Source organism: Gouania willdenowi, chromosome 12, assembly GCF_900634775.1.
Source record: "Gouania willdenowi chromosome 12, fGouWil2.1, whole genome shotgun sequence".
Lineage (NCBI taxonomy): Eukaryota > Metazoa > Chordata > Actinopteri > Blenniiformes > Gobiesocidae > Gouania > Gouania willdenowi.
In genome coordinates, this window is record NC_041055.1 from 17676526 (window position 1) to 17682208 (window position 5683).

Sequence of the window (5683 nt, forward strand, 5' to 3'; positions counted from 1 at the left end):
GATGTACTGCTCTCTATGTTATAGTGTGCATTCTCTTTGTTCTATTACTTTCTCTGAAGGCTGTAAGTTTTATACAACAGACTGTAGCCTCCTCCCATCGACCCTCTCAGACTAAGATGTGCTTTATGAGCCACGAGGTATAAAAAAAAAAAACACACACACACACGTCTCCATTTTACAGACACGTAAATGCAAACAAAACTAAGCATACGCAGAGTACAAATATGGATGGAGGTAAATGTGTGCCCAAATGTTCATAGATTTTTGGTCCGACAGCTTTGATGGAGGCAGCCATGAACAAATCATGGTGACGACTTTATTAAAACTTTACTATAAAGATGTTCACAATATCTTTTATTTTAGATCATGCCAAAACGCATCTTTACAAAAGAATTTTGTCAAAAGCAAGAGTCCACGGCCGTTTCTCAATTCTAAGTATGTGTACTACGTACTTGTGAACTCCTGGGTACTGACACGGGGGAGCAAAACTTGGAGAACGGACACAAGTGCTAGCCACAAGTGCTGTACAAGTGCCTAAGATAACTTGTGAGATTGTTCTCCCTGATGTGTTATGATTTTTGGCAATCTATAAAATTCCAAATGTGTCTCACTGTTTGACCGACTGGTACAGCCAAAAACACGGCAATAGTTCACCATTTCGTCTCAAAATTCTGGATTTTCTTGTCTGCGTGCTGTTTGTAGACCTGCTGCTTTATCTCCAAAATGGCGACTTCCGGGTTGATGACACGGTTGATGGCGCGCCGTGAAAACCCTCTACTATGTTTTTGACAGATAAACATTGAATGGGCTCAAATTGACCCCAACAACAATAAGAGGGTTAATAATTTCAGATGGGATGAATTACTCATCAATAATACCACTAAAATAAATTGAAAGGTGCATTTGTATTCTAAATAAAGTTTACTAATTTTTTTGCGACAATCTAAGTTACGCTTCTGTCTGCTTCTGTTGAAACATATTCCAGACCTGAGGTAGTCTGATTCATGATGAGTATGTTTTGTTTCACTGTATTCAAACTCTGAAGGTCACCATATCAATGCGAACATCAGAAGTCGAACTTTCACTAAAATGATTCTTGATTCACGCTCCCCGACTAGAACGCTCGTCTCAGGACTGATTTCCCCCACAGAGCAGTGTTTGCACTTTCTGCGGCTCACACGACACTGCCGGCGTTTGAATAGTAACTTAGATTGTCTCACTAGCTTGTTAGCCAGCATGGTACTCAAGATGCAAATGAATTGTGTGCGTGTGTGGTGTGTGCATTAGTGTGTGTAAAATGTGTTCCTGCAAGCTGCAGATTGGCTGGCTCATCTTAACAAAGGTTCCATTACCTCCCAGCGGCTTTCATCGGCTCATCCACTGAAATGTCCTCGTATCTGCACTAATGGAGACACAACCTTAAACTCATACACACAAATACACTGTGACACATACACATTTTAGATGAAGCCAGTGTGTGTGAAACACAATTTTAAATTGTGCCAGTGGCTGCAGGTTTGATGAGTGAACAGACCATCATCAGATCTATATATTTTCTCTAGCCTGCGTATAGACTGAAATAACATTTATTACTTGTCTTACAAAAATATCCTCCATAGGAACGAGACAAAGATTCAATTGCAATACCAAATACAAGTCAAAAAAGCACCCCTGTGAATGTAGCTATAGAAAGGAAGTAATAAGTTCAGTTTAAATTAAAGTTGGGGAAAGTGAAACTTTATGAGTGATCATAAAATCAAAAAAATGCTCCCAAAAGTAACCGAAGTGTTTATTTTAGTGACAGGAAATGAGAGGATGTGTGCATGTGTCAGACAGATGACGTATGCATCAGAGGCAGATGCACGTTGTCACAGAGCAGGAAATACAGACAGAACTGATTGTGTTTAGTTAGGAATCTCACACACACACACACACACACAAACACGAGCGCACACACCATGCACACAAATGTGGAAGTTTTGAGAGACCAACTCATTTTTGAAAAGAAAATATGAGCCAGATTTTTGGGTGAAGCCTTTGTAATGATGCTTGTTTTGTAATTGCTGTGTTTTTGTGTGTGCAGTCCTGATGATATTTGGAAGAAAAAATAATGTCAAAATAGATTTTGAAACTGCTCACGTTGATTAGATCAGGTGTGGCCACGTAACTAATCATGTTACTGTGACTGGTAACGAAAGAGCTGAGCACTGCCTTACTGCATGTACGACGTGTATGTAAGACAATAAAACATCACCAAGGAATCACTGTCTTTGTGTCTATGGCAACAGAAGCTTTAAGGTTAATTGTTAAAACCAACTGAACTGAAAGAATCTGGAACTTTTAGTTCTACACCAAGGCTGAAAATGAACTTTTGTCATTTCCAACTATTTTAAGCCCAATAGACCCTTTGATTGTTTGTTAACATTGGGACGTAATTTCTTGGGCTGGGCTTAGCTAAGAGGCAAAACCACCATATATATATTTAAACACTCGATGATGCAAGCGGGATTCGCCAGCATAGCTCATGTTATTTGGATTTGATTTTAAAACGAAATAACAAAAGAAGGAACGGTGCACGGATTTGCACGTGTGAGTGAGTTTTATAGTGTGGCTTGTTTAGGGGAAAGTTCTGGGTTAGGACGCATTTATCAATTCATCTAACTGTGCTTTTCATGCCGTTCTGACTCCTAAAATGACCATTTTAATAAAAAATTAGCCATATAATATATATTTATATATCAATATTGGCGATATTGTAATTTTCTATATCACCAAAATAGAAAACTTGATATATCTTGAATCTTAATATATTGCCCAACCCTAAATTAAAAAAAAATATTTACATTGGATGCTGACTTCAACTTTGCTGGCAGTTTGTTCCACTTTTTTGCAGCATAACAACTAAAAACGGGGTAATTTACACAGGGTTATGTGCGTGACATCTCTTGCTACACAACATCAGCGCTTGGGATGAAGTGGGATTTAAACCTGCAACCCCCCACATATTGAACGACCCCTGTGCTTGTTCTGTTTCCCAAATGTAAACGTGTACAGTGTGTAACATAGAATGTGAGCTGAACTAAAAAATAAAAGTAAAGTATATGCAAAGTAAACATTTTTCTACACTGAGTGTGTTTATTTGAAAATTGTTGCATTTTTTAAAAGAAATCCTTGTAAAAATAACTAGTCAAAAATGTCATCGGCATATATCAATATGTGTGCATGCGTGTGCGTGTGTGTGTCCTGTCAGTCCTTATATCCTTCAAATGCTGCATCACTTTCACAACAACATGACAGAGACGTAAAGCAATCTGCTGGACCCAAAGCATTTAATTTTAAGAAGGCTGCCAATGAATCCCCATTCAGATAAACTGACACACGCGCACACACACACACACACACACACTACACGTGCATATAGCATTTTGTCTCCCCCTGTCCCCTCACGTCCCCCTCCATCTATTACCTCTACCCCCACAGCCTCGGGGGAAAAGAGGAAACATCTTTTTTAAGGATTGAATACAGAGGGATGAGCTCCGCCGCTTTAACCTTACATATGCAAAATACGCTGCTGTGTATTCATGCGGAGTGACACAAAACAGGCACTACAATCAAAAATGTCATTTTCCTGCTGATCAGACAGCCATAGTTCTAATGTTGGAGGCCAAATGCTGTCACTGAGTCACATGATCCCCCTTTAACAGATGACACTGAAAGTTTCCTGGGTACCTACAGTATGTAGCATATGGTTCTTATAATGATTACTACGATGCTCTAGTTTGACGTATTTACTTGCTTTGAGCAGATGCACATCTAAAGGCTTGATTTTACGTCCATATTTATTGATTTATCTACAAGTGATTAAATGCTAATGTTGAACGGTGTGTGAGCTGTGTGTACAAAGAGTAAGTTTTATATTTATTAGCTAATTAATGCTTTGAATAATCAACATCTGTCTCCATGTGTATTATATTTATCGCCTACTTTCGACTATAATATTTTACACTTATTAGACTCCAGTGCTGATTAGTGAATACCTTCTTCTGGAAATGTGGTGCTTATTGACATGATTAACATTATGTAGCTGTAAAATTATTGATTTGTTCAGTTACACATGTAAGTTCTCAACAAAGTGAAGATCTGGTTACTGATGAGGCAGTGATCTTGCTTTCAAAATGGCCAGTTTGATTCGAACTTTTAGACATGGAGTTTAATTCAGCTAAAATGATATCAAAGGCAGTGGTTTAAATGGGCCGGAACGCACCGGTACGTAGTTCCGAGACTTCTGAAAATATTAATTGAGCATCCTGGCACTTCTCCAAGCGCCAAGAACGTACTTTCAGCGTTCCGGAACACTCACCAGCGCGTCTATTTTAATCTTTCAAATTGTTGCTCCGCCGCTTATCAGAGCACACCAGCCTTCACAGTGCCGATGTAGTGCAAATTTGTTCGGGGTCTGGCGCGCATTCGCGCACCAAGCATCCAAATGAATCCGGGGTCCGGCGCACATGCGCGTACCAAACATCCAAATTAGTTTGGGCGCGAAATGCGTCTCTATCCTATTTTGGGGCAGTTAGTGTACTATTTTAAAGGTTGAAACCCTGCTTTTTTCAAAATAATAAGTTTTTGCTTTGAGTGAATTCCGATTTATTTTGGTGTTTATCTTGTTTTCCGTTTGGTTTTTGACTGTCAATGTTGTGTATTTTTTTTTTTAAATTAACAATTAAAAACACCACAAAACTATAAAAATATTTAATGAACGTCGTATGGTCAGTTTTCATTCAAATATCCAAACAATTTGTATTTATTGGATATGTTCAGCACTCTGTTTTTACTGTTTCAAGAGCAGGGAAAAAAAAAAAAATGCAGTTTTATATTTTGTCAGTTTACATTTTTTACTCACTGTTAACTTACCTGTTTGTTATTAAAAATCAAAGGAAATGTAACTGTGTTCTCATTTTTGATTTGATCATGAGTAAGGATTTGAGCCAAGTTAGTCCCTTTCCTTTTGGATCTTGGGGTTCACGGTGCACGGGGAGAGGAGGGGCCTCTATTGGGTGGCGGTTGAGCTCATTAAGGCTCTGTCTGACGCCATCCAGCTGCTGTAACTCATATACAAAATATTAAAGATCTTTTGTTGTATACGTGGTCTGCGAACTGCTGGAGAGGTAAAGTTCAACAAACATTGTTGTTGCAACCTAATGGGAAAAAAATGAGTTTGTTGCAGGGATTTGAACGAGCGATTTTTGTATTCGTTTAGGGTTGAGCTACACATGCACGCCGAAATTGACCTTTTTTTTAATGTTGACTGACGCAAAAGAGAGTACCGGCACCTTTTTTGAGCCACTTAAAGCAGTGATCAAAGGATTAGTGAATGAAGTAAGATTCTAACAAGGGTTAAGAGTTTTTAGGCTGTGACTTTTGATCAACGCTTTCATCTCAATGACGTGCCTCTTTCTTTGATACAAGACAGGATGGATCCATCCATGCTTTTCTGAATGACGAAGCCGGAATCGAAATTCATCAGATTTAAGGGTAGAATACATGTTTCTAAACATTAAAAAGTGTTTAAGTGGGTGTCTTTACATCCACTTGTCTGTTTATATCAAGGTGTGGTTTTTCTAACGTCAGGCCTGAAGCCAAACCTTGTCCGATTTGTCCCAGAAAATGTCTTTGCCAGGTA